Genomic DNA, 13,721 nt, shown 5'->3' on the forward strand with positions numbered 1-13,721 from the left:
CCTATTATGATCATCATCATCATAGGCAGTCCCTCGGAATCGAGGAGGACTTGCTTCCACTCCCAAAGTGAGTTCTTTGATGGCTGAACAGTCCCTGCTACAAGTGGGACAGACATTCGTCAGAGGAAGGGATCGGTGGGACTGATTTGCCACACGCTCCTTCCGCTGCCTGCACTTGACCTCTTCATGTTCCTTGCGTCGAGACTCAAAGAGCTCAACGCCCTCCCGGATGCACTTTCTCCACCTCGGGCGGTCTGTGGTCAGGGTCTCCCAGGTGTCAGTGGTGATGTCGCACTTTACCAGGGAGGCTTTGAGGGTATCCTTATAATGTTTCCGCTGTCCTCCTTTGGCTCGTTTACCATGAAGGAGCTCCGCATAAAGCATTGGCTGAGGGAGTCGCGTATCTGGCATGCGTACTATGTAGCCTGCCCAGCGAAGCTGATCGAGTATGGTCAGTGCTTCAATACTGGGGATGTTAGCCTGGGCGAGGACACTGATGTTGGTGCGCCTGCCCTCCCAGGAGATTTGCAGGATCTTGCGGAGACATCGTTGGTGATATATCTCCAGTGACTTGAGGTGCCTTCTGTACATCGTCCATGCCTCAGATCCATACAGGAGGGCGGGTATTACTACAGCCCTGTAGATCATGAGTTTGGTGGTAGATTTGAGGGCCTGGTCTTCAAACACTCTTTTCCGCAGGCGGCCGAAGGCTGCACTGGCGCACTGGAGGCGATGCTGAATCTCCGCATCAATGTCTGCCTTTGTTCATAAGAGGCACCCGAGATATGGGAAATGGTCCACGTTGTCCAGGGCCGTGCCGTGGATCTTGATGATTGGAGGGCAGTGCTGTGCGGTGATGACAGGCTGGTGAAGGACCTTTGTTTTACAGATGTTAAGCGTAAGGCCCATGCTCACATATGCCTCAGTGAATACATTGACTATATCCTGGAGTTCAGCCTCTGAATGTGCACAGACGCAGGCATCGTCCGCATACTGCAGCTCAACGACAGAGGTCGGGGTGATCTTGGACCTGGCCTGGAGGCGGCGCAGGTTAAACAACTTCCCACTGGTTCTGTAGTTTAATTCCACTCCAGCAGGGAGCTTGTTGATTGTGAGGTGGAGCATGGCGGCGAGGAAGATTGAGAAGAGGGTTGGAGCGATAACGCAGCCCTGTTTGATCCCGGTCCGGACATGGATTGGGTCTGTAATGGATCCGTTGGTAAGGATCACAGCCTGCATGTCATCGTGAAGCAGGCGAAGGATGTTGACAAACTTTTGGGGACATCCGAAACGGAGGAGGACGCTCCATAGACGCTCACGATTGACAGTGTCAAAGGACTTTGTAAGATCGAAAAAGGTCATGTATAAGGGCTGGCACTGCCGTAGTTGCCGCAGTCGGACTTGTCCCCCTTTTTAAAAATGGTCACAATCACTGCATCTCTGAGATCTCCCAGCATGCTCTCCTCCCTCCAGATGAGAGAGATAGGTCATGTATCCGCACCAACAGTGCCTCTCCACCATATTTTAGCGCCTCAGCAGGAATTCCATCCGCACCCGTAGTTTTGTTATTCTTAAGCTGTTTTATGGCTTTGCCAACCTCATGGAACGTTGGAATTTCACTGAGTTGGTGGCGGGTCGCATGCTGCGGGATAGAATTGAGAACACTCGAGTCAAAGGCAGAGGCTTTATTGAGGAGATCTTCAAAGTGCTCCTTCCAGCGGGCCCTGACAGCCTCGGTGTCCTTGATGAGTGTTCCCCCGTTTTTGGCCAAGAGTGGGGTAGGGCCTTGGGAGTTTGGGCCGTAGGTGACCTTGACTGCAGTGAAGAATCCTCGCATATCGTGGCTGTCGGCCAGTTGTTGTATCTCCTGTGCTTTCTCCATCCACCACCTGTTCTTTAGGTCCCGAGTTTTTTGTTGAACCTGAGCCTTGAGCCGCCTGTAATGTTGGTTTGCAGCTCCCGAGTTGGGCTGTTGCTTGAGGCTCGGAAATGCTCTGCGCTTGCGATCTATTAGTTCTTCGATCTCCTGATCATTTTCATCAAACCAGTCGTGATGTTTTCTGGTTGAGTGACCAAGTGTCTCTTCACAGGCACTGGTTATCTAGGTCTGGAGGGCAGACCAAGCGTGATGGGGATTCAGCATCTCAGGGTCATCAAGGCACGCCAGATTTGCTGTGAGGCGCTGGCTGTATAGGACTCTCTTAGCTGGATCTCTAAGTGCCCCGGCATTAACTTTTTTGTGGAACTGCTTCTGCTGTCCCCTCTGCTTTGGGGCTATGTTAATGTTGATGATGGATCGAATTAGGCGGTAGTCCGTCCAGCAGTCATCAGCTCCTGTTATAGCGCGGGTGATGCGCACATCCTTGGGATCCCTGGCTCGAATGATGACATAATCAAGCAGGTGCCAGATTATGGAGCAAGGGTGTTGCCACGATGCCTTGTATTTGTCCCTCTGGCGGAACAGGGTGTTGGTAATGATGAGTTCATGTTCTAGACATTTTGTCAGGAGTAGGGTACCGTTGGAATTGGCTTTCCCTACCCCCTCTCTGCCAATCATGCCTCCCCAGAGGGCTGTGTCTTTGCCAACCCTGGCATTAAAATCACCCAGGAGGATCAATTTGTCGCCCGTGGGGACACGGGACAAGGATGTCTCGAGGTTGGAATAAAAACCATTTTTAGCCTCATTCGTTGCATCGAGTGTGGGGGCGTATGCACTGATGACTGTGGCACATTGGTTCCGAGATAGGGTGATACGGAGAGTCATGAGGCGTTCGTTGACCCCACAGGCGAAGTCTTTGAGGCGGTTGATCAGCTCATTCTTGACGGCAAAGCCGACTCCATGAAAGCGGCGTTCTGCCTCTGGTTTCCCTTTCCAGAAGAAGGTGTAACCTCCACCATGTTCCTTCAACTGGCCTTCCCCTGCCCGCCTGGTCTCGCTTAGGGCGGCGATGTCAACGTCAAAACGTCTGAGTTCCCGGGCAGCTATGGTGGTGCGGCGTTCCGGCCTGTTGCTGTTGGGATTGTCCATGAGAGTCCTGACGTTCCAGGTCCCGAACTTCATACTGACAGAGTGGAAGATGCCTGTGTGTGAGTTCTTTTAACGTGGGGTGGCCGCTGCACAACAGCAACCACCACGGGCTTAGCTGAGCAAGGTCTTGGTCCAGTGGCAAGAGGGTCCAAGACAACTGGAGACCAGGCACAGCTCGATGAGTCTAATTGCCTACGGCAAAATGTTGACCGCAAGCTCGGCGCCAAGTAGCGTCATTGATGGTAGATGGCCCGAGGCTCGGTTGGGGGGCAGGCATTAGAAGGTGACTTTGAAAGTTATTTTAAAAGATTAAAAGTTGATAAAGATTCACAATTTATTTCAAAAGTTTCTAAGAGTTGTTAGAATGTTTTAAGAAGTTTCTAAGAGTCGTTAAAAATCTAAGATGTAAATCAATAATAGATTATAAAAGTTTCCCCAATTTAAAAAGTTTCTAAAAGTTGTTAAAAGTTAAAGATGTAAGTTAATAATAAATGTTTAAAAGTATTTCAGTTGAGAGTCTAAAATGTAAGTTTTTAAAGTTCTCCCAAATTGTTTAATAAGTTTAAAAGTTGGCTAAAAGTTAAAAAAATAATTAAAAGTTGGTTGGGAGTATGAGACGACACCACGCCTCGGTCTCTTCAGCCCGTTCAGCGCCGGCTTCGGAGTCCCTTCGGCGGATTGAATGCCGGCCTTGGAGTCCCTTCGGCTGGCCCCGCGTCTTCGAGTCCCTTTGGCAGGTCATCCCGGAGTCCCATCGGCCGGCCAGACGCCCTCCGAATCCGGTGCAGAGACCCTTTGGTCCGGGCGGGTGCAGAATCCCTTTGCCCGGGGACAGAAGCAGTTGAATTAATGGGTCGTATGACAGGCTTGCTTATTCAATGAGCCATTTGAAATGACAAAACTACAGTGAGAACACAGGCAGGAAAGCAAGAGTTCCAGCAGCAAACATGAAGAGGAAGAGGAGCTTGCAGCTTGAGATTACGGGCCGCCCTGAAGATATGGACTCGAGCAAAAACAATTTCTGACCATTGCCAGGAACTCTTGTTTTCCTATTATAGTACAAGTCAGTGTGACAACAGATGAATTTTTGTCAACTGCAGCACCATTGTTGCAAAGAATGAAGTCAGAAGACTAAAGGGGATTAGGAATGCTAAGAATAGGCACTTAGTAGCTGTCATCCACTCAGCAGGCCATTATTTCTGCTTTGTGTTGAAGGGCTTGCTTTTATTCTTTTGAGAAAACCCTTGCCTGTGATCTATTTTTAATTATTATCAGAATTTATTTTATCTCTGTACAAAGCCTACCACCGTTGTCACTCGTCAAGGTCAGACAAAGTCACATCACTTGAATTTGTATTTGCCTGAATACTACATATAACTTGGCCTTGAAGACAACTTCCTGTGGTTTTCCAAATAAGCTGTATGATTAGGCTGCAGTTGGGAAACCCACATTTAAAGGATATATCACAGTGACATTGGATTCACTTTGTAGTGTCTTAACCGACAGACATATATATGTGAGTTGATTAGCTGTGGACAGAAGATATCTGGCACTTTTCTTTTATGTGATAGAAGTTATTAATAGATATGACATTAGGGTGGACATGCCACATATTATTTTTAAAATAAGCTGATAAATGTTCTTGACTGTAGGTAAATATATTTATCTATTTAATATAGCTCAAATTAAATCAACCTTTCCTTTAAAAAAAATAGTTTGGACCATTGAAATCAGACGAGGTTAACCAATTTGTGTTGAAAGGCCTTGGTGAACTGTAGAAAGTTGAGAATATCACGCATCAGTGGTCCAGTGGCAAGATGCAGCTATGCTCAAATAAAGCCAGAAATAAGGCTTTAGTTGATAGAATACACTCGACTGCTACCTTTTTCTTTTAAACCAAGTCACATCACTGACAGACCGAGCAAAAATCCATTGACATTACTGGAACCTATTATACTGGTTGCCTCATGCATTCACAACATTAACATAAGAGGTACATAAACCAACAAGTTCCCAGTAAACTTTTTTCACCCACACACACTATCCAATTGAGTTTTCTTGGTTCCCATAACATGGATACTGTCATGTATCTTACATTATTATATATAACTGTATCCTAACACGCTATACATGACTGTAATAAGATATGACCTGTAACCACCAGCATACCTTACCACCAGGGGTGCACTTGCAAGAGAGAGGTATATAAGGACAGGTCTCAGGTAAGTGCAGCATTCCAGAGCTGTGAAATAAAGGTGCAGGTCCAGAGTGACCTTGACTTCACTATATGCCTCGTGTGAATCTGTACTGAGGGGACAGGACTTTACAGTGGCGACGAGTTACGGGATTACAGAATCCACAGAATGGCGAACAACGGATCAGATGAAAAGTACAATGTGGGAGACAATTGGGAGGACTTTATAGAAAGGCTCCAGCAAAGCTTTGTAACCAAAGACTGGTTAGGCGGCGATAAGGCAGACAAGAGAAGAGCCCATCTCTTGACCAGCTGTGGCTCGAAAACATACGCTTTAATGAAGGATCTGTTAGCACCCGAGAAACCAGCAAGCAAGTCGTTTGAAGAATTGAGCACACTGGTAAGAGACCACCTGAAGCCAGCGAGCAGCCTACACATGGCCAGACACAGGTTCTACAACTGCAGATGCTGTGTGGGCAAGAGCATACCCGACTTCGTGGCGGAACTTCGGAGGTTGGCTAGTTTATGTGAGTTCTCCGATGAACTGAGGAGAGAAATGCTGAGAGACTTTTTCATTGAAGGAATAGACCATGCAGGCATATTCCGAAAGCTCATAGAGACCAAGAACCTGACCTTAGAGGCAGCAGCACTGGTTGCACAGACATTCTTGGTAGGGGAAGAAGAAACGAGGTTGATTTACAATGCAGGTACGACAACTAACGAAATATCGGAACAAGAAGTTCACAGCACTAAACAAGCTGCTACCCCCGCACACAGACAAAATCGGGAGAACAGACTCTCGACAGCAGGCAGAAGCCATCAAGGGCCACAGGAACGGCCGTTCACACCTCATCAACCCACAATGCGAGCAATCAACTACAAACTGAGAGAAGCTCAAGAGAGATCAGCCAGACACAGCTCATTGTTTGGAAACACTTTGAACAATGGAACAGGTCTGTGCTGGAGGTGTGGGGTGGGCACTCATCAAGGGGATGTCGATTTCAGCAGGCTGTTTGTAGAAATTGTGAGTATACAGGGCATTTGGCCCGCATGTGCAAAAAAAAGGCAGCTCGGCTGGTATACGAATTGGATGGGTCGGAAAGCGGACAAGAAGATGGTGGGGACAGTACCCGGGACACCGATGTACAGCGGGTCAACACGATCAATGGCCGCTGCTCCTACAACAGGACGCCTCCTATAATGATGAGGGTCCTACTCAATGGGATATCTGTCAACATGGAGCTGGATACGGGAGCGAGTCAATCTCTCATGGGCGCTCAACAATTTGAACAACTGTGGCCGCATAAAAGAGACAGACCAAAACTCACAAGGGTCAACACCAAACTAAGGACCTATACCAAAGAAATTGCACCAGTCCTCAGCAGCACCATGCTCTCTGTCACACACAAAGGGACAGTGAACCGACTTCCCCTGTGGATTGTCCCCGGAGACCCCCCAGCACTGCTGGGGAGATGCTGGCTGGCAAAACTAAACTGGAAATGGGATGATGTCTATGCCATGTCATTAGAGGAACAGACCTCCTGCTCAACAGTTATAAAGCGATTTGAATATCTCTTTCAGCCAGGTGTGGGCACTTTCAAAGGGGCCAAAGTCAAAATCTACATCACACATGATGCTAGACCGGTCCATCACAAGGCCAGAGCTGTACCCTATGTGATGAGGGAAAAGATTGAACAGGCTTCTGCGGGAAGGCATTATATCACCTGTGGAATTTAGTGACTGGGCAAGTCCCATCGTCCCAGTCATGAAGCCTGATGGATCCATACGAATCTGTGGGGACTACAAATCTACCATAAACAGAGTCTCCCTACAGGACCAGTATCCGCTGCCCAGAGCGGAGGACTTATTTGGCTGGAGGTAAACTTTTTTCAAAATTAGACCTCACATCTGCGTATATGACGCAAGAATTGACCGAGGAATCCAAGCTACTCACTACCATCAACACACATCGAGGCTTTTTCACGTACAATCGATGCCCATTCGGCATCAGGTCGGCAGCTGCCATATTCCAGCGCAACATGGAGAGTCTGCTCAAGTCCACCCCGGGGATGGTTGTATTTCAAGACGACATACTTATCACGGGCAGGGACACAGACTCCCATCTCCGTAATTGGGAGGAAGTACTAAAGCAGTTGAATCGGGTTGGCCTACGAGTCAAGAAATCCAAGTGCCTGTTTCTCGCACCCGAGGTTGAATTTTTGGGCAGAAGGATTGCCGCTGATGGAATCCGCCCAACAGAGTCCAAAACAGAAGCAATTCACCTGGCACCCAGGCCCCGGAATGTCTCAGAACTGCGCGCCTTTCTCGGGCTACTCAATTACTTTGGGAACTTTATGCAGAACTTAAGCATGCTGCTGGAGCCTCTTCACGTGCTACTCAGGAAGGGGTGCGATTGGTTTTGGGGGGACGCCCAGGAACGCGCCTTCAATAAGGCACGCAACCTACTGTGTTCCAACAGTGTTTTGACTTTCTTTAACCCAGGTAAAAAGCTAGTTCTCACATGCGATGCGTCAGCGTATGGGGTCGGGTGCGTTTTGCAACATGTCAATAGGGCGGGCAAATTACAACCCATAGCTTATGCCTCCAGGTCACTTTCGCGGGCAGAGCGCAGGTACAGAATGGTAGAGAAGGAGGCACTCGCGTGCGTGTACGGTGTCAAAAAGACGCACCAATACCTTTTTGGGGCCAAGTTCGTGTTAGAAACTGACCACAAGCCCCTCACATCCCTCCTATGCAAGAGCAAGGCAATAAACGCCAACGCCTCGGCGCGAATTCAACGGTGGGCACTCATGCTGGCGTCCTACGACTATACCATAAGGCACAGACCAGGCACAGACAACTATGCCGACGCACTCAGCAGGCTACCCCTGGTGACCATGGAAGGGTCTGACGAACAGGACTGTGAGATAGTCATGGCAATCAATGCATTTGAGTCCACAGGTTCGCCCATGACGGCTCGCCAAATCAGAGCCTGGACGGCCAGCGACCCCATGTTATCCTTAGTAAAAAGATGTGTCCTAACCGGTGACTGGGCAGAGGCTCGCGATGCCTGCCCCGAGGAATTAAAACCCTTTCACAGGCGCATGCATGAGCTATCACTACAAGCAGACTGCCTGATGTGGGGCAGCCGAGTAGTCATGCCTCTGCGAGGCAGAGAGGCATTTGTCCGGGAGCTCCACCGCGAGCACCCGGGGATCGTTCTCATGAAGGCCATAGCCAGATCCCACGTCTGGTGGTCTGGTATTGACGCGGACTTGGAGCTCTGCGTCCGAAGGTGCACCATTTGTGCCCAACTCAGCAATGCCCCTGGCCCTGGCCTACCAAACCTTAGTTGCGGGTGCACGTAGGCTATGTGGGCCCATTCATGGGCAAAATGTTCCTCGTAGTTGTAGATGCATTTTCAAAGTGGATCGAATGCACCATTTTAAACTCGAGCACAACCTCCACCACTGTGGAGAGCCTCGCAACCATGTTTGCAACGCACGGAATCCCTGACATATTGGTCAGTGACAATGGTCCGTGCTTCACCAGCGCAGAATTCCAAGACTTTATAATTGACCACGGCATAAATCACGTCAAGACGGCACCGTTCAAGCCGGCCTCCAACGGCCAGGCGGAGAAAGCAGTGCAAATCATTAAACAAGGCATGCTTAAAATCCAAGGTCCCATGCTGCAGGGTCGCCTGTCGCGACTGCTGCTGGCATACAGATCTCGTCCGCACTCACTGACTGGGATCCCCCCCGCGCAACTGTTGATGAAAAGGACTTTAAAAACAAGGCTCTCATTAATCCTCCCAGACATGCACGAAATTGTTGAGGCAAAGCGCCGTAAGCTGACTGAGTACCATGACAGAAATTCGAGGGGGAGATGGAATGAGATAGGGAACAAAGTGTTTGTACTAAACTATGGCAGGGGTCCCAAATGGCTTGCAGGGACAGTAACGGGCAAGGAAGGAAACAGGCTACTGGTAGTACAAATGGACAATGGCAAAACCTGTCGGAGGCATGTAGACCAAGTCAAAAGCAGATTTACCAACCACACTGCGGAACCAGAGGCAGACTACAATGTGGAACTCGCACCACACCTGGTGGACAGACAGAGGGAACAACCTGTGGAAAGGGCAATCCCAACAGACAGCCCAGGCGAGTCAACAACAATCAAACCAATCGAAACAGACAGCCCAGGCGAGATACCAGCAACCACACCCAAAGAAAAACAGACACCAAGGCAAACAACTGAACCATAACTCAGATGCTCCACGCGAGAGCGTAGACCACCTGAGAGACTGAACCTATAAAGACAATAAGACCTTGGGGGAGGGTGATGCCATGTTTCTTACATTATTATATATAACTGTATCCTAACATGCTATACATGACTGTAATAAGATATGACCTGTAACCACCAGCATACCTTACCACCAGGGGTGCACTTGCAAGAGAGAGGTATATAAGGACAGGTCTCAGGCAAGTGCAGCATTCCAGAGCTGTGAAATAAAGGTGCAGGTCCAGAGTGACCTTGACTTCACTATATGCCTCGTGTGAATCTGTACTGAGGGGACAGGACTTTACAGCTGCTAAGGGAATTAAGGGATATGGAGATAGGGTGGGAAAGTGGAATTGAGGTAGAAGGTCAGCCATGGTCTTATTGAATGGCGGAGCAGGCTCGAGGGGGCGTATGGCCTACTCCTGCTCCTATTTCATATGTTCGTATGTTGCGAGCTCATTGCAGTCCCACATCTGTGCTGATACAATGTCAATGAAAACCCAAAATATATTTGAATTTAATTACATTTTATATCACTGTATTTTACAAGGATGGAAATGGAAAACTGCTGCATAATTTGTTAAATTAAATGGAATCTCTAACTGCATGATTGTTGTGGGGAAGTTTATGACTGTTGTTTTAGAAGCATAAAATCATTTAAAAGGTGCAAAAATTAGGGATGATACAAGGTCGATCATCAAATCTAGCCTACTTTTGGTTTTCCATTTATCCTATGTTCAGCTGTTCTGAGTAGGACATCTTGTTAATGAATAAGGACAGAATGGTTTCTCCTCTGAGTGTCATTGAACATTGACTCTGCCATGGTTGATTAAATAAAAAATAAGTTATCTATCATATAGTTTATATAATGAGAAATAAAATAATTCATTTTTATTAGTTTAAATAGATAGAAACCTTTTCTGATGTCATTCTTTTTCTAAAGTTATTAGTAACACAAAACAAATTCTAACCATCTTTGTTTGAATTGAAGCAACTAACAACATTTTCTGTATAAAGTGGTGTGGGACTTTAAGAAGCACAGTGTGTGTTTTGAAGGTCATATTGTCTGCATTTTATGTTTCATAATTTTAAACATGGGTATATCAGCCAGACAAGTGGCTCTTAAAAGTTAGTTTTGAGATTATAATCGTTTGAAAGAAGAACCTTATATAGAAGAATCGTTTGTGGACTATTATTAAAGACCTTGGATATGGTATGTTCCCTGAAAACTGGCCCAGTCTTTTTCAAGCATGTATATACAATAGTACAGCAACTAATAGCGCAACAAATCTTCAAGTAAAATAAATAATCAGCACTAGATGCATCAGTCTTTGAGTACACACTACATTTGATACTGGCAGGGAGGAGATCTGCACAATTTCTAAGATGGTGCCATTGAACCATTTTAGTAATGCACCCTCAGTTGCATGACTGATCTGTATTCTGCTTGCCAAGGTAATTAATCTAATGGTCAATTCAAAAATGTTTATTTTTTCCAAACAAACTTTTTATGTGGCTAAGTGATAAAGAAAGAGACTTTTTATACAGTCTAAGGGAGAGATATGGCTTACCCCCGAACTGCAGGTCTGCGTAATGAAGGCTCAGTATGAAGCAGTAGCAATGGGTAAGAACATTTGAGTTATCCTGGTGTTGGCTTATTCATTGAAAAGAGATAATTGAATTCAATGTTACTGAAATTAGCTGGGTGAACACCATTCCCATTTTGAAGACAAAACAGCACCTTACACGATAGACAGTGCACCAATGAGAGCAATGTCACTGGGATCCTAATTGCTTCATTCACCTTCTCACATTGAGTATCGTCTCATCTAGACAGGATTTCAAATAAAAGAGTAATATTATTTAATAAAAGGAATGAGAAGTTTCTTCATGGAACATTCAAGCGAGCAGGATGAGTCTGCGCGCATGTTCAGTAGCTCGTGGCAGGCCGTTTTGACAAACGCGCACTGCAAGCTGTGTGGGAGGGGCCCGAAGCACTCCGTCCCTAGCCCTGGCCGAATGGGCTCCCTCATCGGCGGCCCGCTGCGTTCCCTAAGGTAGGAGTTCTATTTTTTATTTGTTATTTACTGATTGATTTTGGTGCTTTAGGTGCAGGGTTTCTTCTATTTTTTTATTTGTTATTTATTGATTGCTTATTACTTTGATCTTGGTGCTTTAGGTGCAGGGTTCCTTCTATTTTATTTGTTAATTAATTGCTTATTACTTTTTGTGCTTTTTTTGGTGCTTGGTGGTGCTTTAAATGTAGTTACTTGTGTCGATTCCTTAACTGTAAGTAAAGTCTTTCTGTGCGGACAAAAGTGGACACATACCCTGCCCTAAGTTAGTTTAGTACAACTTTTTTCTGGCCAAATTGGCATAAATGGTGTAAGTGGCTGGGAACGCCCCCTTTTGAAAATAAAACTGTCCAAACAAAAAACCTAACTAACTCACTTACACCGGCGCAAATTAAATGGCCATATTTGTAACTAAAAAGATACACCAGAAAAATCAAGTTACACCAAAAAAAACGGTGCATCTCATGGGGAAATTTGGGCCTATAATTACAAACAATCTGGCTCACCCCCAGACATAGGTTGGGGAGGGATTGGAGTCAGTGACAAGGAAGTGGAGTTTGTGTTTGGTCTTCCCAATGTTAACCTGCAATTTTTTTTTGACTCCAGCAAGATTGGATATTGGACAAGTACTCTGACAGTACAGAGGCAGTGAGGAGTTGAGAGAGTGGTGGTGGAGAACTTTTAGAAGCAGCTAAATGCTATTAAATGCTATTAGGTAAAAAACAGGATGAGGTCCTGCAGGCTGAATTTAGGGAGCTAGGAGTTAAATTAAAAAGTAGGACCTCAAAGGCAGTAATCTCAGGATTGCTACCAGTGCCACATGCTAGTCAGAGTAGAAATAGCAGGATAGTTAAGATGAATACGTGGCTTGAGGAATGGTGCAAGAGGGAGGGATTTAAATTCCTGGGACATTGGAACCGGTTCTGGGGGAGGACCGGAACCAATGTCCTAGGGGGAGTGTTTGCAAGTGTTGCTGGGAAGAGTTTAAACTAATATGACATGGGGATGGGAATCTATGCAGGCGGACAGAGGGAAGTAAAATGGGGGCAGAAGCAAAAGGTAGAAAGGAGATAAGTAAAAGTGGAGGGCAGAGAAATCAAAGGCAAAATCAAACAGGGCCACATTACAACATAATTCTAAAAGGACAAAGAGTGTTACCAAAACAAGCCTGAAGGCTCTGTGTCTCAATGCGAGGAGCATTGGTAAAAAGTGGATGAAGTAACTGCGCAGACAGCTGCTAACGGATATGATGTAATTGGAATTACGGAGACATGGCTCCAGGGTGACCAAGGCTGGGAACTCAACATCCAGGGGTATTCAATATTCAGGAAGGATAGACAGAAAGGAAAAGGAGTTGGGGTAGCGTTGCTGGTTAAAGAGGAGATTAACGCAATAGTAAGGAAGGGCATTAGCTTGGATGATGTGGAATCTGTATGGTTAGAGCTGCGGAACACCAAAGGACAGAAAATACCAGTGGGAGTTGTATACAGACCACCAGCGAGGTTGGGGATGGCATCAAACAGGAAATTAGGGATGCGTGCAATAAAGGTACGGTAGTTATCATGGGTGACTTTAAACTACATATAGATTGGGCTAACCAAACTGGTAGCAATACGGTGGAGGAGAATTTCCTGGGGTGTATAAGGGATAGTTTTCCAGACCAAGATATCAAGGAACCAACTAGAGAGCAGGCGTTCCTAGACTGGGTCTTGTGTAACGAGAGAGGATTAATTAGCAATCTTGTTGTGCGAGGCCGCTTGGGGAAGGGTGACGATAATGTTGTAGAATTCTTCATTAAGATGGAGAGTGACACAGTTAATTCATAGACTAGGGTCCTGAACTTAAAGAAAGGTAACTTTGATGGTATGAGACGTGAATTGGCTAGGATAGAGTAGCGAATAATACTTAAGGGTTGACGGTGGATAGGCAATGGCAGACATTTAAAGATCACATGGATGAACGTCAACAATTGTAACGGGGAAGGTGGCTCAACTGTGGGTAACAAGGGAAATTAGGGATAGTGTTAAATCCAAGGAAGAGGCATATAAATTGGCCAGAAAAAGCAGCAAACCTGAGGACTGGGAGAAATTTACAATTCAGCAGAGGAGGACAAAGGGTTTAATTAGGAGGGAGAAAA

At 46.4% G+C, this 13,721-nt stretch overlaps 2 protein-coding genes across 6 annotated transcripts in view; one reads left to right on the top strand and one right to left on the bottom strand.

Moving 5' to 3' along the window:
• Nucleotides 1-13,721, top strand: part of cep85l (centrosomal protein 85, like) — a 437,369-nt gene that overhangs the window by 197,190 nt on the left and 226,458 nt on the right. The gene's annotated exons all lie outside the window — the stretch shown is intronic.
• Nucleotides 1-13,721, bottom strand: part of pln1 (phospholamban 1) — a 54,726-nt gene that overhangs the window by 25,647 nt on the left and 15,358 nt on the right. The window lies entirely within an intron of this gene.

This window comes from Pristiophorus japonicus, chromosome 7, assembly GCF_044704955.1.
Source record: "Pristiophorus japonicus isolate sPriJap1 chromosome 7, sPriJap1.hap1, whole genome shotgun sequence".
Classification (NCBI taxonomy): domain Eukaryota; kingdom Metazoa; phylum Chordata; class Chondrichthyes; family Pristiophoridae; genus Pristiophorus; species Pristiophorus japonicus.